This window comes from Bufo bufo, chromosome 5, assembly GCF_905171765.1.
Source record: "Bufo bufo chromosome 5, aBufBuf1.1, whole genome shotgun sequence".
NCBI classification, from domain to species: Eukaryota; Metazoa; Chordata; class Amphibia; order Anura; family Bufonidae; genus Bufo; species Bufo bufo.
In genome coordinates this window covers 256,136,499-256,160,258 of record NC_053393.1, presented here as the reverse complement: position 1 = coordinate 256,160,258, position 23,760 = coordinate 256,136,499, and the positions used below count along the sequence as shown (strand labels likewise).

Below are 23,760 nucleotides of genomic sequence, written 5' to 3'. Positions count from 1 at the left end.
TAGCAAGAAGAATCCCCTAGGGAGGGTCCTCATGCCTGGCAGAACTAAGAACAGTCTGCCCAAAAGCCGAAAACTCTGCCATCCTAGCATCTATCTTATAATGGGAGATGAAGGTTGACTCAGAGCTCCAGGAGGCCGCCTTACAGATCAACTCTAAGGGAGGAGTCTTCTCTCCGCAACCGAGGTGGAGACCGCCCTAGTAGAATGGGCCCTCACAAACTCAGGAGGATCTAAGGATTGGGAGACGAAAGCTTCCATAATGGCCTCCTTGATCCAGCGACTAATGGTGGCTTTAGACGCTTTACGGCCTTTAGACTTACCGGCAAACAGGATAAGAAGATTCTCATCTATCCTGAACTCACTAGATCTATCCACATAGATCTGGAGGCATCTAGAAATATCCAGCGGGTCTCTAGCGGGAGTATCAGAGGAGGAGGCTGTAAACAAAACTGGTAAAGATATTACCTGATTGATGTTCTGGAAAGTAGGCACCTTAGGCCTGAAGTAAGGTAGAAACTTCAGGAGTACTCTATCCTGTAGAAAAATAATGTACGGGTGAATTGCGGAGAAAGCCTGCAATTCAGAAACTCTTTTGGCTGAAGCTATAGCCAGAAGAAAGACCATCTTTAAAGTCAAAAATTTAAAATTTACCTCCTCCAAGGGCTCGAAGGGGGGAGATGCTAGCCCCCTGAGCACTACTGAAAGATCCCACTGGGGGATAGGTTTCAGTATAGTAGGCTTTAGTCTTTCAGCTCCCTTCAGGAAGCGTTTGATGAGTGGGTCCCGAGAATGTGGCCTGTTGAGACAGGCCGAGATGGCATAAACCTGTACCTTCAAGGTAGCTGGAGATAGGCCTCTATCTAATCCATCCTGAAGAAATTGAAGTATCGCAGGAAGGGGCGGATCTGCAGACGCCACCTGTCTGGAATCACACCATGCCTCGAAGATTCTCATGATCCTGGAGTAGGCCTTCTTTGTAGACTCTGCTCGGGAATGCGACAAAGTTCTCAGGACCGACTCAGAAAGACCTTCTATGTTGGGAAGGGACTGATCAACCTCCAGGCTGTCAGGTTGAACCTGTGCAGATCTAGGCAGAGGTGAGTGTCCCACGACACCAGGGTCTGCTCCGGGGGAAGTCTCCAGTATTGTCCCCGACTCATCTGAATGAGCTGGGTAAACCAGGATCTTCTGGGCCAAAACGGTATGATGGCTATTACCGAGGCCTGATCCTGACGGATTTTCATCAATACCCTCGGTATCATGGAAAAGGGAGGGAAGATGTAAGCCAGCCTGAACCTCCACGGTATTGACAGAGCATCTATCGCCAGGGGGTTGTCTTCCCTGTAGAGGGAACAGAACCTCATCACCTTGGCGTTGAACCTGGTTGCCATGAGATCCACTTCTGGCATACCCCATCTGTGAACTAGCTGCCTGAAGATCTCCGGATGCAGAGACCACTCCATGGTCGGTAATCCTCGACTTAAGCGGTCCGCTATCATATTGAGGGAGCCTCGAATATTAACGGCAGATAGATGGGAAAGGTTCAGCTCTGCCCACCGAAGAATTACCCCGATCTCTGACAGAAGGGGCAATGATCTTGTGCCTCCCTGTTTGTTTATATAGAGAACTGCAGTCATCTTGTCTGACTGGACTTTCACTGCTTTGCCCCGGATCTGAGGCGCAAAGTGAAGGAGGGCTAGCCGGATAGCTCGCATCTCGCGAAGATTGGAGGAAAGATGCCGCTCCAGAGGAGACCAAGATCCCTGAATTGGGGATCCGTCCAGGTGAGCGCCCCAGCCTACAAGGGACGCGTCTGTAGTCAATATGACCCAAGCTGGTTGGGTCATAGACTTCCCTGCTGGTAGCTGAAACCACCATCTGAGGGAATTTCGGGTTTGACCGGACAGGGAGCACAGGGAATCTAGCCCCGCAGGGCTGCCGTTCCATAGGTGTAAGACCTCCGACTGAAGAGGACGGAGGTGCCATAGCGCCCAAGGGACCACATCCGCAGCCGCTGACATGAGCCCCAGCATCTTCATGAGAGTCCGGATAGAGACTCGACGAGGGACATAAAGGTCCTTTGCCAGGTCCTTAATCCGCGCTCTACTTTCTGGAGTCAACCGGAGGGTCATCTCCACAGAGTCGCCCACGAATCCTAAGTAATGGATTGAAGTCGATGGGCTCACATTCGACTTCTGCCAGTTGATAATCCAGCCTAGGCGGAAGAGAAAAGAGATTGCGACCTGAAGATGGTGGGTAAGGATCGGAACTGAAGAGGCTATGAAAAGCCAATCGTCCAGATAAGGAATAATAGTCAGTCCTTGGAGTCTCAAAGCTGCCACCACCGAAACCACCACCTTGGTGAAGATAAGGGGGGCAGAAGAGATTCCAAAGGGAAGCACGGCGAACTGAAAGTGCCTGCAAACCCCTGAAATCTGGACCGCGATCCTGAGGAGTTTCCGGGAAGCGGAATGGATCGGAATGTGAAGGTACGCATCCTTGAGGTCCAGAGTAGCCATGACGTCCCCAGGATTGAGGATATGGCTGACTGACCTTATGGTTTCCATGCAAAACCTTGTTTTCCTTATGAATCGATTGAGGAATCTCAAATCGATGATCATCTGGAGATCTCCTGTCTTCTTGGGAACCAGGAACACTGGTGAATAAATCCCTAGGCCCCTCTCCCCTGCCGGTACCTCCTCTAGGGCTCCCTTGGAAATATAGTCCTGAATGTAAGATTCTAGGACCACCTGTTTGGCAGACCCGAAGTTTCGTGTGGCGATGAATCTCTCTGGGGGGAGAGAGATAAGATCTACCCGGTACCCGGCGGAAACTATGTCCTGGACCCAGAGGTCTGCAATCAACCGGCTCCAAGAGTCTTTGAAATGGGTAAGACGACCCCCCACGGGAATCTGGGGGAGGGGTACGGGAAAATCTAGAGGAGACACTGCAGGGGCAGCAGGGCTTATCCAAGAGCCTCGAGGAGGCCCATAGTCAGGAGGGTTTTGCCTCCCTGGTGGGTTTGCGGGGGCATCTCGGATATTTACGAGACGGCCCCCCCCCAATCTCTGCGCCTAGACTGCTGCCCAGGACGACCTCCGCCCTTCTTTTCCTGTCTGGGGCGTTCCCGAAAGGGCTGCTGGGGGAGGCTCTTCCCTTTTTTATCGGAGAGCCCCTCCATTATTTTGTCCATTTCGGACCCGAATAACCTATCTGGTTCGAAGGGGAGCCCACAAAGGTTAAACTTGGATGCGTTATCCGCGATCCACGGTTTCAGCCAGAGTGGTCTGCGGGCAGCTGAAACTAGGGCCATAGTTTTGGCGGCCAGCTTCAGCTGCATCTGGGAGGAATCAACTAAAAAGTCCATAGCCAGGTTGGCTGACTTGAAGGCTGCCAGGATGTCGTCTCTTGATACGCTCTGGTCCACATCCGTCTGGATTTGATTAAGCCTAGAGCGTAGATAGGTGGCTACCTCAGTGGCCGCAATGGAAGTAGATGCGGAGGCAGCGGCCGCCGCGTAACCCCTCCTAAGGGTGCACTCTGCCCTCCGGTCTAGAGGGTCCTGCAGGCTAGACCCATCGTCTGCAGGGACTAGAGTGCGCCGGGACAACTTGGCTATAGCCATGTCCACCTTGGGAACGGAACCCCACGATTCCACCAAGGGTTTAGCCATCGGGTACATGAGTCTGAATTTTCTGGTAAGCACTGGACCCTTCTCAGGCTTTTTCCACTCTGTGCGCATCACAGAGAGGAGGGTCTCATCCGCTCTAAAGACACGCTGTGTCCGACCGGCGGGATCGGAGGACTCCCCCATGTCAACATCCTGGTCCCCCGACCTGATGGAGCTGAGTAACTTCTGCGTCTTTTCTGGAGGGAAAAAGCAAGAAGTAGATTCTTCTTCCTCAGAAGAAGAAGACCCCACTGAACAGGGAGTAGGTCTTTCGACCGGTGCGACCACCTCCATGGGAGTCTGAGAGGGACCTGGTAGCCTCTCATTAAGCAGCTGAACTACTCCCTTGATGGAATCATCCACGTATGTCTTGGTCCATTGGAACATCTCCTGCATCGTGGGTTCCGTGGATGCCGTGCGACAACTCTCACATCTGGAGTAAGGACAGCTGTCATCTAGGGGTGTGTTACATTCGTAACATGCCAAATGCTTCCTCTTGGCCCCAGCCTTCCGCTGATCCTGATCCTTAGGGGAAGCCATAGTCTGTAAAGGAAGAAACAAAACAGGTCATAACACCTACAATATCAGGAGGTGGAGAAAACCAGACCTTAAGGGGGCCCACCAGCACTAGAAGAAATAGAGCTGAAAGAAGAGGAAGTACAAAACCCAAGCAAAGCAATACTGCAGGAATATCACAAAGCACAGGAGAGCTCTGGAGCTAACTTGTGAAAGCAACGCAACCAGAGCACTGACTGATGGGCTCTGGGCGCTTAAAAGGAGGAAGCCCCGCCCAATGGGCGGGTTCCTGAAACGAGATCAGCACCACTCCCTTTTTTTTTTTTTTTTTCTTGTAGAAAAACCAGAGCCTATACTGGCTCTACCTATACGAAAATTGTCTCCCCAGACTAATCCTAAGTCCAGGATGTCCTTCTAGGGAGCCAGTTTAAAAGAAAGGTGAGTTTTATACATCACCGCAACGCTTCGGAAAACCGGAAGTGATGTAGCGCACCTAGGGCGCGTCACTTCCGGAAAATGGCGGCGCCCATAGCGCCGCACACATGCGGTAACGGAGGGACGGAGCACCGTCTACAGATGATGAGAGAAGAGGGGAGGGGACGCCCCCCTCCCCGACGGTACCCCAGACCGAAATCGCCATGATCAGGCCTAAAATAAAGGCACTGAGATCCATAGAAAGCGAGCTAAGCTTAAGGAGGGGAAAAGAACCCCTAAGCAATCTTCAGCTCCCAGAGAGGGAGCGACACGCCAGTCCACCTGTCCAGAGGACAGAAAAAAACACAGTGGGCTGGGGGGTGATCTCCTCCCTTTCAGGGAGCTGAAGATCGTTTATTGGTTCTTGGGCTCATTAAAATTCCGCCGGTCCTACCAGTCCACAGGGGCAGTTAACCCCATCTGTGCTGCTGTTGAGGACGTAAGGGAACCCCTTATTTCTGTGTTCACAAACATTCCAATAAAAAAATTATTGGGGGCTGATTATATTTAGACTACCAGTATATATATATATATATATATATATATATAGAATATATATGATTACTACACCAGTAGAGAGGATATCACACAAAAGTATCTGGGAGTGATAATGAATTTAGTCCCAAATCTGTTTCCATTTTTCACCCATTTTTTTATTTGAATTTAAAAAAAAAAATTTGGAGGGGGGTTGTTGATTATATTCAAACTAGCAGCATATATTCATGTTTACTATACCAATACACAGGGTAGTGCACAACATTATTTGAGAGGCCCAAAATGTCCGGGCTGCAGAAGATTTCCAAAGGGAAGAATACTAGAATCTGGTTAAAATCAGCACCATTTATCTGGCCAGAAGTAGAAGTAGTAGTGGTAAGAGGCTGCAGTTGCCCCTGCTGGCTTCGAAAAGACATATTAGTTGAGAAAGAGGTTGAGATTGTGGATTGGATGATTCACTCCTCCTCTCAGTCGCAGCAGGATGATGTTGAGGTGACTCTGAAGTGACTTCAGACTCCCACACTGTGCCATGAAGCCAGGGGTCACAGTGTTCCTCCTGCTTGCAGCCCCAAATAAGGCTTTCAGTGGAGTTCACACAGTCTTCACTGCCCCTTCCTAGAGGGGTGCCTTCCTTTTTTCTAATAAGTGGCAAGAAAACCGCATGACACACTATGGCAGATAGTCAAGAAAGTCTCCCTGTTGATGACTGACTGAGAGCAGTCAGAGTTTGCACTGCCCTGAGGAGGATGCGGCAGTCGGTAAAGAGCAGGGGAGGAGGTAAAAAAAAACCCACCATTATATCACACAGTCTGATAGAAGCAGGGACAACGTCATCCCTCTCATAGTTATCATATAACTGACGCTTACACTTATGCAGCAGGGGACCACGGCGGAAAAAGAGCAGCTGATGCATCTTGCTGTCCACCCTATAGCTGTTGGGGGCACACAAAGGGAATCTGCCATGGAGGAGGAGGAAGATAAAGATGAGGATGAGGATGATGAGGATGATGAGGATCTGCCACAGCAAGAGGGGGGTGGGGTGGAGGAGCAAGAGGAGGATGTTAAGGATGGCACAGGCTAAGACACGCAATCGTCTCAGTGGGGGGCGGAGCTAGAAAGAAGTGGCTCCTCGGGCAAGCTAAGCCAGAATGGCCACCAGTATGCTGGCTTGCTTACACAGTTGTCAGTTGTATCATTGACATCAAGTAGTCTGATGGTTACTGGATAGCCATTAGTGTTGGGCCGAATATTCAAATCGCAAATTTTAACTGTGAATATCGCCACTTTGAGAATTCGCGAAGATTAAGAATATAGTGCTATATATTCGTATTCGAGAATATTCTAGATTTTTTTTTTCATCTAAACCCATGATCCCTCCCTGCTTCATGCTTGTGGGCAAATGAGAAGGCTGCAATGTCTTTGTCTGAGCTTAGCAACATCCCTAGCAACCAATAGGAAAGTTTCTTACCCCTTACTATATAAGGACCTCCCCAGCAGTCATTTTCTGCATTTTTTTTTTTTTTCATTTCTGAGAGAGAGAGCAGTGTCATTTCTGTGCTGTGTCATTACATTAGATAGTTAGTTAGTATATATATATATATATATATATATATATATATATATATATATATATGAGGATTCGGCGGCACCAGTAAACTGGCTCAGGTGCAGAGTCCAGGGGAATGAGCTTCTCACCCTTAATATATATTGTAAGGCTGTTACCAGCCTGCATTTGTGGGAGGGGCGTCTGGCTATTTATTCACCTTCCCTCCGTTCAGCCAGGCGCCCGAGCCTCACGCATCACAGCGTATCGCGCTCCTTCTTCCGACCAGTGTCTTTACTTCCGGTATACTGTGATCACGTGCCGCCGACGTCCGCATCGCTACACACCAGCCTGCCAGGTAATCGGGGCTCAGCTGGCTCCGTTCCAGCTGTGCCTCACGCCCGTCCTGGTCTCCAGCCCCTGGGGTGCGAGGTTGTGATGCCGCTCTCCCCCAGTATGTTCCGCTCACAGAAGTGCGGGCGGCTGGTTTGGGGGAGCGGCATCCTAGCTTCAGTGATCTGCCGGTCACATGCCGGCTCAGGATGAGTTCCTTTGAATGTATAACATGCTCGTTCAGCATATACTGATTCCTAAATCTTACCTGGAAACCAGTTATGCTCCTAGGGCTTCCAGCACAGGAGGTGTTCTCAATTGTGGTTTTATGATGCAGGCAGTATTCCTGTGTCTCAGGGGGGGGCGCAGCTTCATTAGTGCTCCCCAACCCACAGCAGTTTATCTGCGGGCTAAAGCACCAGCCCTTAATGCACGTGCCCATTTAAACTCAGAGCAGCTATACTTAGGCTGTTCAAAAAAAAAAAAAAAAGCAGCATCATAATACCAGAATTTGCGGTTTAGGTGCAAGGGATGTTTTCACTTTTACTGTTTTGTGACAGCGGGTTTTGTTGTCTGTCTCAATCTGCTTCTGTCTCCTGGTCTTTTCGTTTCCAGGGTCCCTGGTTCACCCATATTTTCAATGTTCCTGGATCGCCCAGGTTTTCAATGTTCCTGGATCGCCCAGGTTGTCAATGTTCCTGGATCGCCCAGGTTGTCAATGTTCCTGGATCGCCCAGGTTGTCAATGTTCCTGGATCGCCCAGGTTGTCAATGTTCCTGGATCGCCCAGGTTGTCAATGTTCCTGGATCGCCCAGCTTGTCAGTGTTCCTGGATCGCCCAGGTTGTCAGTGTTCCTGGATCGCCCAGGTTGTCAGTGTTCCTGGATCGCCCAGGTTGTCAGTGTTCCTGGATCGCCCAGGTTGTCAGTGTTCCTGGATCGCCCAGGTTGTCAGTGTTCCTGGATCGCCCAGGTTGTCAGTGTTCCTGGATCGCCAGGTTGTCAATGTTCCTGGATCGCCCAGGTTGTCAGTGTTCCTGGATCGCCCAGGTTGTCAATGTTCCTGGATCGCCCAGGTTGTCAATGTCCCTGGATCGCCCAGGTTGTCAATGTTCCTGGATCGCCCAGGTTGTCAATGTTTCTGGATCGCCCAGGTTTTGTCTTCATTTTCTTAGGGTTTTACATCTATTCTGATGTCGGTTGTTCCTTCCTTTAGATTGGGCAGTTGTTATTTTTCCTTCCTCTCCTTCGTTTCGTCTAAGAATTTCGAGGCAATTCCAGGTAAGTCGGCTCACAGACGGTCACTGGGGCAGGGTTAACTGTCAGTTTGATACTCAAGTCCGTTCTTTTTTATTAGTTCCACTTAAACGATTGTTTTTTTTTTTGGAAGTCGTCTTTCCAAATCCGTTCGCATTCCGTCAGGTAGGTTCTTCCGTTGGTCACTTTTACACGCTTCAGTCTCTCACTTTCTTCCGGCCGCTATTACCACTTCCGTCTGTGCTTCTTTTTCGTTTTTGCCGGTAGACATAAGTTCCCCTTTTTTCCCAGGTCATCATGTCTCACATGTCCGATATGGAGGACAACCTCTCCATGCCAGGATCGTCCGTCTTGGGGCATTATAGCAACACATCACTAAGGAGTTGGACTGTGCCAAAGTTGATCGCCGAACTCAATCACAGGGGGATTCGGCATCCCGCGACTCCCCGCAAGGCCGAATTATACCAGCTCCTGATGACCACTCCGGGTCCGACAGCTGAGCAGTCCAATAGCGACTCCATCCGGCTGGCTCTAGATCAGATCCAGTCATCCATCGCCGGACTCGTTAGCTCAGTCACGGACATTCAGAATAGGGTCGCGGTTTTAGAATCCAGGCCAGCAGCCTCACCGCATTATCCAGGTTCGGCAGTAATTCCTGCCATTCCTCCGGACGTTGCAGGTAGGCCTTCTGCCACCCCCAAATTGCTCCTTCCCATTTCATTCCGGAGCATATTAAGAAGGATATCCTGGCAGGCAAGGACGTAAATTTAGCATCCATTTTGATTGCCTCCCAGGATATTTCCGAAAACCGGGTGATTAATTGCGGAGAGGTTTCCGTGGTGTTGAAGGCCAAGGATGCTCGGTTAAATAGGAAGTTGTCGGTTTCCGAGTTCGTCCTGGCCTTCAGCCTCTACAGGGATGTAATATGCTCCGCCCACCCCAATTGCAGGGAAGAATTAGACACTTACTTGTACCGGATTATGGATTTGGGGCACAAGTACGGCGGCTCGGCATTTTACGACTATCATCGTTCGTTTTCTGCCAAAGCCGCCGCAGCCCTGAATCAATTTCAGTTCATGTCCAACTGGGCAGACTTGGACATGGAGTTATTCTGCCGGCACTTCGCAGGTCTGAAGGCTCCCCTGTGTGCCATCTGCCAATCCATCTTTCATTCCACGGAATGGTGCCCTAATCCGGTGCAAGATCCTCAGTCAGCACCCACTCCAGGTCCGTCCGGGTCCTCCAGGTCTTCCTCGTCATTAGATAAACTGGGTAGGCCCATCGTGTACTTCGGCAGTAGCCAGGTGTGCAATAATTTTAATGCCAAGGGCTGTGCTTTCAATGCGTGCCGAGCACTGCACATCTGCTCACTTTGTTTTCGGGCTCACCCTCGTACTTCCTGTCCCAGGAAGTCAGCCAGGGACTCCTGACTAGCCGACCTCAACTTGGAGTTACTGGCTGCACTCCTGCAGGGCCACCCAGATCATTCCTTTGTCACCTTCTTATTGGATGGGTGCAGAGAGGGGTTTCACACCGGCATTATCACGCGCCCTCAGGGCTGCTGGATGGGCCCCAATCTGCTATCCGCCGCCATTGACCCTGAGGCGGTGACCACTCTCATTCAGGCAGAGGTCGACAAAGGGTTCGTCATTGTTCCCTTCCTTAAGATCCCATTCCAGTCGTGGCGCATCAACCCTATCGGCCTTGTCACGAAGACTTCATCAAATAAAAAACGTCTCATTTATGATCTCTCCGCGCCTCATATGTCCTCCATCCCCAGTCTTAATTCACTCATTCCGTCTGAGGAATATTCCATGCAATATTCCTCAGTTGACGAGGCCATCCAGTACATTCTTCAAGCAGGTGTCGGGGCTTGGTTGGCCAAGGTAGATATTGCCGATGCTTTCAAGCAGCTTTGGAAGTACTACGGCATCCAGTGGGCAGATAAATTTTACTTTGCCAACCGGCTTACTTTTGGCTTCAAGAGCAGCCCTTGGCTTTTTGAATAACTTGCTAAAGCCCTGCACTGGATTCTCAACCATCACGGTGGCTTATCCATGGTCGTTCACTACTTGGACGACTTTCTCCTCATTGAAAGGCCCAGTCAGGTCCCTTCCATTCCCCATTCACTTCTGGATATTTTTTCCCGACTCCAGGTCCCCGTGGCCACAGCCAAGACTGAGGGTCCGGCCACTACAGTCACCTTCCTGGGCATCATTCTAGATACCGTTAGAATCGAGGCTAGCCTCCCCAGCGAGAAGTTGCTCAGGATTCGCTCAGCCATCTCCCGGGCAGTCCAGTCTCACTCACTGACCAGGGCGGAGCTCCAATCCTTGCTGGGGATGCTTAATTTCGCCACCAGAATTATGCCTCAAGGCAGGGCCTTCCTTTCCAGGATGCTATGTCTCCTGCCCTCGGCCCCGGAGCAAGATTCTGTCGTCCATTTGGACAGCCAGGCCATTGCAGATCTCGACATGTGGAGCAGTTTTCTCTCTGACTGGAATGGCATTTCTTTGTTCGTTCCGCAGTGGGATTCCTCTTCCCCCATGGTTTTCTCCGACGCCGCCTGTTCCTCCGGGTTCGCTGCCATTTTCAGGTCTCATTGGCTGGCTGCCGGATGGCCGCCAGAATTAGCCTCGGACTCTGCAGCTCTAAAATCTTCCCCCCTTTTGGAACTGTATCCCATAGTGGCGGCTGCTCAGGCCTGGGGTCACCTCTGGTCTAACACTTCCGTGACGTTCGTTACAGATAGTCAGACCTTGGTGGACATTGTCAACAAGGGCAGGGCCCAGTCCCTTAGGATCATGGCGTTGTTGCGCAAGTTAGTGTGGTTATCCCTCCATCACAATTTTCACATGCGCTGCGTACACATCTCAGGCGAACAGAATAGGGCTGCGGACGCGCTTTCCCGTGCTAATTTTGCAATTTTCTTTCAGGAAATGCCCGACGCGGATCGGTCAGTCACGCCGGTGCCCCAATTCAGCACCCTCGTTCTGGTTTAGATTCGCTCTTAGAGGAGGCCAAGGGCCTGGTCGCCAAATCGTTGTCACGCAATACGGCGAGGAATTATCATGCTGGCCTACGAGGGTTTGATAAATTCTCTAAGAATCATCCGAGGGGTCAACACTCCAAAATCTCCTACATCATGGCCTTCCTGGCCTATTGTCACTCGCATCTCTCTCTGTCGTATAGTACCATCAGACTCTATTTAGCCGGTCTTCAACATCACGCTATGCTGGCCACTCCTCATCACAGGTCCTTTTTTTCCATCCAAGCTATTAAAGCCACTCTTCGGGGCATTCAAAAGGAAGGGAAGGGGTCCGTGAGCCATAGACAACCAGTATCCAGCAAATTGTTCAGGGATCTCTCCTCGACATTGGATGGTAATCCTTTTGGGCCCTCCACTAGCCTGATTCTGAAAGCGGCCATGTATCTCACCTTTTATGGGTTCCTCCGGCACGGAGAGGTTCTGGCCGGTCCAAATCGTAAAAACTATCCTCTGAAGCAACATCTGTCATGGGGCCAGGGCCATTACACTCTCCTCCTACCCTCCACCAAAACCAATCAGACAGGTCCCCCCTCTGAAATCAAGTTCTACCCAACCTTGAACAATTGGTGCCCAGTTCAAGTGCTGCATCAACTGACAGCACTCATCCAAGGTTCTTTGCCCGACAGTCCACTCTTGCCGCATGCAGGCAAGCCTCTCAGCACCTCGCAGTTTATCTCTTATATTCGTGCCCTCGCCCAGGTACTAGGCTATGACCCCAAGGTAATTTCAGGGCACTCATTTCGTATAGGGGCAGCCTCCGCTGCTTCTCGACATCAGGTGCCGGCCCACGTCATCCGGTCCATGGGGCGGTGGCGATCCTCCTGCTTTACCAGGTATATACCCAATCCTCAAGCCGAGATATCTCATGCCTTTCGTTCACTGGCTTTGTAATTTGTAAATAAAAGTGTTGTACCTACCTGTTGTTTTTTGCCCCCTTTTTCTCACTGGTGTACCCGCGCCCGTGGCTTCCGGCACAATTCAGCCACTATGTTCAGGGCAGGTTTCTCTGCGTACGCCGACGTTGTCCTAGCCCTGACCATAAATTGTAAGGCTGTTACCAGCCTGCATTTGTGGGAGGGGCGTCTGGCTATTTATTCACCTTCCCTCCGTTCAGCCAGGCGCCCGAGCCTCACGCCCCTCCCTCCCGCCCTTTTCTCAGACTTCCATCAGGTATGCCCCCTTTTTCTCACTGGTGTACCCGCGCCCGTGGCTTCCGGCACAATTCAGCCACTATGTTCAGGGCAGGTTTCTCTGCGTACGCTGACGTTGTCCTAGCCCTGACCATAAATAAGAAATAGGATAGCACTCCAAGACTTGAAAAAACTGTGTCTTTATTCACCCATGTGAAGCAGTAGCGATGTTTCAGCTCACAACTGAGCCTTTCTCAAGCAAAGAAATACAAGCTTGTGCCTTCCTTAAATAGCACTCAAATAATCAGGTGACCAATGAACATACAGATCAAAAACATGTGACCAATTAACACGTGAAGACCATTTACCTAATTGAGTCATGTGAGCAATTACATATGCAAAATATCCTAACACTTGATACATAAGATTGCACATATTTGTGTTACATCCAAACACTTTACATTTAATAGTGTATTTACCAAAGTGCGTATGTACGCAACCACAGTGAATTTAATCGATGTGAAATTAATAAATATATAAATTATTAAAATCATCAACCACGTAGACTGAGAGAAAAGGGTGTTTGACTATGTCCGACAATACCGCGCGTCCATGTGAATACTGGCCAAAATTGGAATTTTTAACTTGTACTGCAGATACCACATAGTGTCAAAGACAAACCTCTCACGCCAAGTTGCGCACGCAGCCCAGCTCCACTACATCGCCAGTAGCCCGGCTCCGCTGTATTTCCTATGTGGAAGCCAGCGCATGTGCATAGTGCGGCATCGACTTAGAAGTGCCATCTTTGTTTCTGGAAGGGCACCAGTATTACCAATGTGTCAACCTAACTATCTGGGCCAATCGGAGAAGGATCCAACCTCCCGGATGGATCAACCCCTCCAAAGTTGTGGTCAGGTAAGGGGGACACCACACATAAATGTGGTATACCCCGAACCATCTCACCATTACGGTCCATAGATACTCTAATGGGGATCTCCCATGTATATCGCTTGCTAGCAGAGATTGATTTGACACAGAGTGGAACCAATAATGCAGGAAAAACCATCCAGTTAATTCTATACGCATGGAACACCGCGAGAGGTCACATATGTTCAAGCTTCTATATTCGCCGTCTTCACATCAGTCTACATGGTGTCTAAAAGGAAAAGAGAAAAGAGAGAGTTACTCATTTGCTTGTAAATCTATATTCCACCTATAATACAGGGATTGTATTCGAAAGCATCAATCATGGAATGTCAGGCAAGCAGCCATCTAAACACATCCAGGGTTATAGTCAACATTTAATCCTTTAGGTTTTAAGCTGTCTAGGGTGTATATCCACCACATTTCTTTATTTTTCAATATTTTAAGTCTGGTGTCCCCCTTACTTGACGTGTGGTGTCCCCCTTACCTGACCACAACTTTGGAGGGGTTGATCTATCCGGGAGGTTGGATCCTTCTCCGATTGGCCCGGATAGTTAGGTTGACACATTGGTAATACTGGTACCCTTCCAGAAACAAAGATGGCACTTCTAAGTCGATGCCGCACTATGCACATGCGCTGGCTTCCACACATGTTTTTGATCTGTATGTTCATTGGTCACCTGATTATTTGAGTGCTATTTAAGGAAGGCACAAGCTTGTATTTCTTTGCTTGAGAAAGGCTCAGTTGTGAGCTGAAACGTCGCTACTGCTTCACATGGGTGAATAAAGACACCGTTTTTTCAAGTCTTGGAGTGCTGTCCTATTTCTGGTATATATATATATATATATATATATATATATATATATATATATATAAATATACTGTGTGTGTATATATATATATATTTATATATATATTACAGATAGTTAGTGGGAGATCAGTGTAGGTTAGATCGTTATATAGTGTGGCTGATAGGTTCCAGTGCTGGGCGTTAGGTAGTGTGATAGGTTCTGCTGTCCATACATACATGCTACATACATAGTGCTGTGATGTCAGAAGTTCACAACAATACTTAGTGCACCAATCAGTAATATGTAGTCAGACCTGCTAAAATGTGAAGTTTCAGGTATTGCACAAAAATATGCGCATCATTAATTGCCGATTTGCGCAATTGCAAATATATTGGAGCACTCTATCTGCATATAAAGCTATTGTAATGTTCTGCCATGCCAACAATTTTCTCCAGTCTCAGGAAACTTCTAGCAGCTTGAAAAATGTAGCAAAAGTGACCTCCTTGGGAGCCGCATGCATTTTCCCGCGGTCTGTGTATTGTTGTCAACCACAGGTGAGGGCTAGTATCTTGCCTCATGTGTGGTTGCCGCTGGCAACTTGTGGTTTGTTGGGCAGTGGAGCTGCCTGAGCTGGTTGCTGGGCGTCTCGCTGTCCATGCATGCGGTTGTCTTTGGCAACGTGTGGTTTTGTGTATGCACTTTGTCTGTTTGTTGTGCACGACGTTATTTATATGTGCACGTCCCCTTTAAGTGGCTGTCTTCCCTTCCCTGGTGTGAGAAGGTTTAAATCCCTTCCTAGTATGTGAGCACTGGGTGTGTCTACGTGGGTGTGGCTACTTGGCCCTATATAGCCTCTGCTGAGAGCAGTAGTCAGAGGGGTACTTCAGCCATGGTCTGCTGGAGTTATCCTCCTACTTTTATACCACCTGCCAGTGAGGGCCACCCTTGTGGTCATAAGCAAAATGTTGTTATGTGATGTTATGTTTATGTGGTGTCTATTAGTGCAGCTATGGTTCTGGCTTCCTGTGTGTTTATGTGTGCTGTGTACTGTTATGTCTGTGTGTGGACTTCAGCACTTGTGTCCAGGGATCCAGTCAGTGTGTCTGTGGCAGGTAGGGGTGGAAGTCTTTCACTCTCCTGCCATATCCATAGTCTGTTTATGTTTATATCCCCTTGCAGCTCGGTCAGTTTTAGACTCCGGTTTCTCCGCATCCAGGAGGAACAGGTGGTCTACCCAGCTCCTAGTTCAGGGATCGGCGGAGGGTGAGTAGAGATCCGAGGTTCCTGAGCATGAGCCCTCCTACCATCAAGGTCGGCTCATGCAGCTAGGTGTCAGGGTCAGATTAGGGGTGCGTTAGGAGGTGACCTGCTCCCTAATTCTACTGTCCTGGCCGAGCAGCGACTAACATCTCGTAGCATCGCACGGCTGAGGGTTTTCCCCATCCTCAGCCGTGACAGTATGACCACAATGGCTCCTCACGTGGCGCTTCCCTCGAAAGAGGGTGCAGCATGTACCGCCATCTGTTGATGGGGTGCATGCGCGTTCTCCGGAGGGAGAGCATTATGGGGGTTTCGCCGCTGACTGCCCGGTAAGTGGCTTATTCCCCGCCATTTCTTCACCGTGGCCTGTTTTGGTGTCCCCTTATTTTTTTATTCCCTCACTGTGGTTCGTTTGATGTGTGGTTGCACACCTTCTAAAGAGGGTGCAGCATGCAGTGCCATCTGTTTTTGGCCTGCATGCGCGTTCTCCGGAGGGAGAGCGTTTTGGGGATCACCGTTAACGGCGCGGTTGGTGGCTTATTCCCCGCCACCTTACCTTCCGTGTCCGTGTTGGTGATCCCTCGTCCCTCTCTATGTTCCTATCTCTGGTCGTCTGCTGGCAGCGCTCCGTTAGTGTTCCGGCTGTGTGCTGGGTAGGAGTGTCTGTTGGACGCAGTATCAGTGCAGTCTCCTCGGGCTGTTTCTTTGCTGTTCTCTGGTTCCTGTGTGTTGCTCCAGAGGCTGGCAGTCGGATCCTGGTCCCTGTGTGTTGCTCCAGGGTCCGGCAGCAGTCCTGGGGAGACTCGCAGGTACTGACGCTGTTTCCTTTAGTTTTCCTTTCTCCTATCCCCTTGTTGGGTCCCGCACCAGTTTCCTTTTTTTTTGGTGGGGGGGCTTTGAGGGGTGAGAGTGTCACGACCATGGTCATGGTTGTGACTAGGGATGAGCAAACCCGAACTGTATAGTTTGGGTTCTTACCGAATTTTGGGGTGTCCGTGACACGGACCCGAACCCGAACATTTTCGTAAAAGTTCGGGTTCGGTGTTCGGCGCTTTCTTGACGCTTTTTGAAAGGCTGCAAAGCAGCCAATCAACAAGCGTCATACTACTTTCTCCAAGAGGCCATCACAGCCATGCCTACTATAGGCATGGCTGTGATTGGCCAGTGCAGCATGTGATCCAGCCTCTATTTAAGCTGGAGTCACGTAGCGCCGCACGTCACTTTGCTCTGATCAGTGTAGGGAGAGGTTGCAGCTGCTGTTAGGGCCAGATTAGACAGTGATTAACTCTGCAAAAACACTTAATTCAGTGATCGATCTACAGTTGTGGATCATTGAACTGCTGCTATTTAATTGCTCACTGTTTTTAGGCTGCCCAGAGCATTTTTATGTCACTTTTTTCTTGGGTGATCGGCGGCCATTTTGTGTCTTGTGGTGCGCCAGCACAAGCTGCCACCAAGTCTATTTAACCATCAATAGTGTGGTTATTTTTTTCCTATATCCTACATCAGGGGCTTGGCTGTGCTTGCTATTTTATTGAGGGGTAAAATACAATTGCCAAAATAGCAGTACCCTAAATCTGGTGTTTCAGCTGTGGCTAGCCAATTGTAATACTGTCTGCTGTCTGGCGAAGCACAGTTTTTGTTCTCGGTTGAATACAATTCCCAACTTAGCAATTCACTAAATAATTTTTTTCTGCTGTATCAGGCCAAGTTTAAAATCGATCCATAAAAGGGTATATTAGATTTAAGGTGCGGATAGTGTCATCCTCAATAACTTCACACGCTACCGTGCATTTCCAAGTTTAATTCTGTCCGTAAACGTATACCTGTCACCCAGCGCCTAAATAATAGGCCTAAAATTTATATTCAGCTGAATCTGTGTTTATTGCTGAGGCTAGTCAATTCATTTAGTGTCCGCCAAAGCACAGTTTTTCTTCTGGGTTGAAATACAATTCCCAACTTAGCAATTCTCTAAATCAGTGGTTTCTGCTGTATCAGGCCTACTTTAAATCTATCCATAAAAGGGTATATTAGATTGAAGGTGCGGATAGGGTCATTCTCAATAACTTCACACGCTACCGTGCATTTCCAAGTCTAATTCTGTCCGTAAACGTATACCTGTCCCCCAGCGCCTAAATAATAGGCCTACAATTTATATTCAGCTAAATCTGTCGTTACTGTTGTGCCTGTATTAGTGTAATACGGTACCTAAATAGATAGCCAGATAGTGTTAGGTGCCAGTAAAAAAAGGCCTGAATTTGAATTCAATACATTGGGCCAAATAATTTTTTTCTTATTGTGGTGAACGGTAACAATGAGGAAAACATCTAGTAAGGGACGTGGACATGGTCGTGGTGGTGTTAGTGGACCCTCTGGTGCTGGGAGAGGACGTGGCCGTTCTGCCACAGCCACACGTCCTAGTGAACCAACTACCTCAGGTCCCAGTAGCCAGCAGAATTTACAGCGATATTTGGTGGGGCCCAATGCCGTTCTAAGGATGGTAAGGCCTGAGCAGGTACAGGCATTAGTCAATTGGGTGGCCGACAGTGGATCCAGCACGTTCACATTATATCCCACCCAGTCTTCTGCAGAAAGCGCACAGATGGCGCATGAAAACCAAGCCCATCAGTCTGTCACATCACCCCCATGCATATCAGGGAAACTGTCTGAGCCTCAAGTTATGCAGCAGTTTCTTATGCTGTTTGAAGACTCTGCTGGCAGGGTTTCCCAAGGGCATCCACCTAGCCCTTCACCAGGGGTGGAAGAGATAGAATGCACTAACGCACAACCACTTATGTTTCCTAATGATGAGGACATGGGAATACCACCTCAGCACGTCTCTGATGATGACGAAACACAGGTGCCAACTGCTGCGTCTTTCTGCAGTGTGCAGACTGAACAGGAGGTCAGGGAGGAAGACTGGGTGGAAGACGATGCAGGGGACGATGAGGTCTTAGACCCCACATAGAATGAAGGTCGTGCCACTGACTTTCAGAATCCGGAGGAAGAGGCAGTGGTGAGACCGAGCCAACAGCGTAGCAAAAGAGGGAGCAGTGGGCAAAAGCAGAACACCCGCCGCCAAGAGAGTCCGTCTGCTATTGGCCACCGCCATCTGGGACCCAGCACCCCAAAGGCAGCTTCAAGGAGTTCCCTGGCGTGGCAGTTCTTCAAACAATGTGCTGACGACAAGACCCGAGTGGTTTGCACGCTGTGCCATCAGAGCCTGAAGCGAGGCATTAACGTTCTGAACCTTAGCACAACCTGCATGACCAGGCACCTGCATGCAAAGCATGAACTGTAGTGGAGTAAACACCTTAAAAACAAGGAACTCACTCAGGCTCCCCCTTCTACCTCTTCTGCTGCTGCCGCCTCGGCCTCTTCCTCCGCCTCTGGAGGAACGTTGGCACCTGCCACCAAGCAAACAGAGGATGTACCACCAACACCACCACCACCTCCGTCACCAAGCATCTCAACCATGTCACACGGCAGCGTTGAGCTCTCCATCTCACAAACATTTGAGAGAAAGCGTAAATTCCCACCTAGCCACCCTCGATCCCTGGCCCTGAATGCCAGCATTTCTAAACTACCGGCCTATGAAATGCTGTCATTCAGGCTGGTGGACACAGACAGCTTCAAACAGCTCATGTTTCTTGCTGTCCCACAGTATGTTGTCCCCAGCCGCCACTACTTCTCCAAGAGAGCCGTGCCTTCCCTGCACAACCAAGTATCCGATAAAATCAAGTGTGCACTGCGCAACGCCATCTGTGGCAAGGTCCACCTAACTACAGATACGTGGACCAGTAAGCACGGCCAGGGACGCTATATCTCCCTAACTGCACACTGGGTAAATGTAGTGGCGGCTGGGCCCCAGGCGAAGAGCTGTTTGGCGCACGTCCTTCTGCCGCCAAGGATCGCAGGGCAACATTCTTTGCCTCCTGTTGCCTCCTCCTCCTACTCTGCTTCCTCCTCCTCTTCTTACACCTGCTCATCCAGTCAGCCACACACCTTCACCACCAACTTCAGCACAGCCCGGGGTAAACGTCAGCAGGCCATTCTGAAACTCATATGTTTGGGGGACAGGCCCCACACCGCACAGGAGTTGTGGCGGGGTATAGAACAACAGACCGACGAGTGGTTGCTGCCGGTGAGCCTCAAGCCCGGCCTGGTGGTGTGCGATAATGGGCGAAATCTCGTTGCAGCTCTGGGACTAGCCGATTTGACGCACATCCCTTGCCTGGCGCATGTCCTGAATTTGGTGGTGCAGAAGTTCATTAGCAACTACCCTGACATGTCAGAGCTGCTGCATAAAGTGCGGGCCGTCTGTGCGCGCTTCCGGCGTTCACATCCTGACGCTGCTCGCCTGTCTGCGCTACAGCGTAACTTCGGCCTTCCCGCTCACCGCCTCATATGCGACGTGCCCACCAGGTGGAACTCCACCTTGCACATGCTGGACAGACTGTGCGAGCAGCAGCAGGCCATAGTGGAGTTTCAGCTGCAGCACGCACGGGTCAGTCGCACTGCGGAACAGCACCACTTCACCACCAATGACTGGGCCTCCATGCGAGACCTGTGTGCCCTGTTGCGCTGTTTCGAGTACTCCACCAACATGGCCAGTGGCGATGACGCCGTTATCAGCGTTACAATACCACTTCTATGTCTCCTTGAGAAAACACTTAGGGCGATGATGGAAGAGGAGGTGGCCCAGGAGGAGGAGGAGGAGGAAGAGGGGTAACTTTTAGCACTTTCAGGCCAGTCTCTTCGAAGTGACTCAGAGGGAGGTTTTTTGCAACAGCAGAGGCCAGGTACAAATGTGGCCAGCCAGGGCCCACTACTGGAGGACGAGGAGGACGAGGATGAGGAGGAGGTGGAGGAGCATGAGGATGAAGCATGTTCACAGCGGGGTGGCACCCAACGCAGCTCGGGCCCATCACTGGTGCATGGCTGGGGGGAAACGCAGGACGATGACGATACGCCTCCCACAGAGGACAGCTTGTCCTTACCTTAGGGCAGCCTGGCACACATGAGCGACTACATGCTGCAGTGCCTGCGCAACGACAGCAGAGTTGCCCACATTTTAACGTGAGAGGACTACTGGGTTGCCACCCTGCTGGATCCCCGGTACAAAGACAATGTGCCCACATTACTTCCTGCACTGGAGCGTGATAGGAAGATGCGCGAGTACAAGTGCACGTTGGTAGACGCGCTACTGAGAGCATTCCCAAATGTCACAGGGGAACAAGTGGAATCCCAAGGCGAAAGGCAGAGGAGGAGCAAGAGGTCGCCAACGTAGCTGTGTCACGGCAGGGGGCAGGGTTAGCATGGCAGGGCAGGGTTAGCATGGCAGAGATGTGGAAAAGTTTTGTCAACACGCCACAGCTAACTGCACCACCACCTGATACGGAACGTGTTAGCAGGAGGCAACATTTCACTAACATGGTGGAACAGTACGTGTGCACACCCCTCCACGTACTGACTGATGGTTAGGCCCCATTCAAATTCTGGCTCTCCAAATTGTCCACGTGGCCAGAGCTAGCCTTTTATGCCTTGGAGGTGCTGGCCTGCCTGGCGGCCAGCGTTTTGTCTGAACGTGGATTCAGAACGGCAGGGGGCGTCATTACAGATAAACTCAGCCGCCTGTCTACAGCCAATGTGGACAAGCTGACCTTCATAAAAATGAACCAGGCATGGATCCCACAGGACCTGTCCATCCCTTGTGCAGATTAGATATTAACTACTTCCCCTTAACAATATATTATTGTACTCCAGGGCACTTCCTCATTTAATCCTATTTTTATTTTCATTTTACCATTATATTGCGGGGCAACCCAAAGTTGAATGAACCTCTCCTCTGTCTGGGTGCCGGGGCCTAAAAATATCTGACAGTGGCCTGTTCCAGTGTTGGGTGACGTGAAGCATGATTCTCTGCTATGACATGAAGCCTGAATCTCTGCTATGGGACCTCTCATCTCTGTCTGGGTGCCAGGGCCTAAATATCTGACAATGGACTGTTCCAGTTTTGGGTGACGTGAAGCATGATTCTCTGCTATGACATGAAGCCTGAATCTCTGCTATGGGACCTCTCTCCTCTTTCTGGGTGCCGGGGCCTAAATATATGACAATGGACTGTTCCAGTTTTGGCTGACGTGAAGCCTGATTCTCTGCTATGACATGAAGACTGATTCTCTGCTGACATGAAGCCTGATTCTCTGCTATGGGACCTCTCTCCAATTGATATTGGTTAATTTTTATTTATTTTATTTTTATTTTAATTCATTTCCCTATCCACATTTGTTTGCAGGGGATTTAACTACATTTTGCTGCCTTTTGCAGCCCTCTAGCCCTTTCCTGGGCTGTTTTACAGCCTTTTTAGTGCTGAAAAGTTTGGGTCCCCATTGACTTCAATGGGGTTCGGGTTCGGGATGAAGTTCGGGTCGGGTTTGGATCCCGAACCCGAACATTTCCGGGAAGTTCGGCCGAACTTCTCGAACCCAAACATGCAGGTGTTCGCTCAACTCTAGTTGTGACTCCTTGGGAGCCGCATGCATTTGCCCGCGGTCTGTGTATTGTTGTCAACCACAGGTGAGGGCTAGTATCTTGCCTCAGTGGAGCAGCCTGAGCTGGTTGCTGGGCGTCTCGCTGTCCATGCATGCGGTTGTCTTTGGCAACGTGTAGTTTTGTGTATGCACTTTGTCTGTTTGTTGTGCACGAGGTTCTTTATATGTGCACGTCCCCTTTAAGTGGCTGTCTTCCCTTCCCTGGTGTGAGAAGGGTCAAATCCCTTCCTAGTATGTGAGCACTGGGTGTGTCTGCGTGGGTGTGGCTACTTGGCCCTATATAGCCTCTGCTGAGAGCAGTAGTCAGAGGGGTACTTAAAGCCATGGTCTGCTGGAGTTATCCTCCTACTTTTATACCACCTGCCAGTGAGGGCCACCCTTGTGGTCATAAGCAAAATGTTGTTATGTGATGTTATGTTTATGTGGTGTCTATTAGTGCAGCTATGGTTCTGGCTTCCTGTGTGTTTATGTGTGCTGTGTCCTGTTATGTCTGTGTGTGGACTTCAGCACTTGTGTTCAGGGATCCAGTCAGTGTGTCTGTGGCAGGTAGGGGTGGAAGTCTTTCACTCTCCTGCCATATCCATAGTCTGTTTATGTTTATATCCCCTTGCAGCTCGGCCAGTTTTAGACTCCTGTTTCTCCGCATCCAGGAGGAACAGGTGGTCTACCCAGCTCCTAGTTCAGGGATCGGCGGAGGGTCAGTAGGGATCCGAGGTTCCGGAGCATGAGCCCTCCTACCATCAAGGTCGGCTCATGCAGCTAGGAGTCAGGGTCAGATTAGGGGTGCGTTAGGAGGTGACCTGGTCCCTAATTCTACTGTCCTGGCCGAGCAGCGACTAACATCTCGTGGCATCGTACGGCTGAGGGTTTTCTCCATCCTCAGCCGTGACACCCACGCCTGAATTGCGCGCGCAATACGCGCATATTACATTGCCGATTTCCACAATCAAGAAAATAATGGCGAATTCTCGAATTCGTGAATTTATGACAAATATTCGCCCAAATATTCGTGAAATATCGCAAATTCGAATATTGCCCCTGCCGCTCATCACTATTGCGTTTAGACCCTTGCTACCAAGGCAAAATGAGGGAATTTTTTCTTCTGGCAGAAAGGGAGGACAAATTACGTTACTACCAGGAAACTCTGTGTACACAGCTTGCCGCAGCTTACAGCGAGCAGATGCCTGCTTCCAGCGTGTCTGAAAGGGACACGACCCCTCCCGCCACCACTAGCAGCAGAATCTGCAGCAGCAGTAGCAGCAGCCATTTCAATTTCCTCAACATCATGGAGCAGTATTTCCACATGTCGCGCCTGGATGAGGCTAGTCAGCAAGCCAACAACTCCCACTTCAATGGCCAGTCTCTGTCACATACGCAATTCCCTGACCCCATAGATTTTCAATGTCCAGGAAAAGCTGGGTCTTGCATCATGCCACTAATGCCTCAATCGTCACTTTCTGTGTATTCACTTTTCAGACAGTTGAATTTTTTTTTATTTCTTTTTTTTTTGGGGGGGGGGGGTAAATTCATTTAAGGTGCAGCATAAATATATGTGATTACTTTATCAATACAAAGATCTTCTCACAGTCCAGGCAGGTTGAGTGCAAGAGCCCCATCTTGCCACTCTTGCTGTCTGTCTGCCTACCTACTATCACCTACCTACCTGCTGCGGCCTGCATCATGCCACTTAAGCTACTTTCCAACCAACACGTTCTGTACGGCTGCTGCTGCAGCCTGCATCTTGCCACTAATGCCATTTGCCAAC

General features: G+C 49.9%; 1 protein-coding gene and 1 long non-coding RNA gene across 2 annotated transcripts in view; both read left to right on the top strand.

Annotated features, from left to right (window-relative positions):
* RAMP3 (receptor activity modifying protein 3) overlaps positions 1-23,760 on the top strand; it is a 578,022-nt gene that overhangs the window by 122,387 nt on the left and 431,875 nt on the right. The window lies entirely within an intron of this gene.
* The window catches only part of LOC121001460, a 15,053-nt gene continuing 7,266 nt past the window's right edge, over positions 15,974-23,760 (top strand). Inside the window, exon 1 of the long non-coding RNA XR_005779064.1 lies at positions 15,974-16,094. This is a non-coding gene — a long non-coding RNA (uncharacterized LOC121001460). The remainder of the gene's footprint in view (positions 16,095-23,760) is intronic.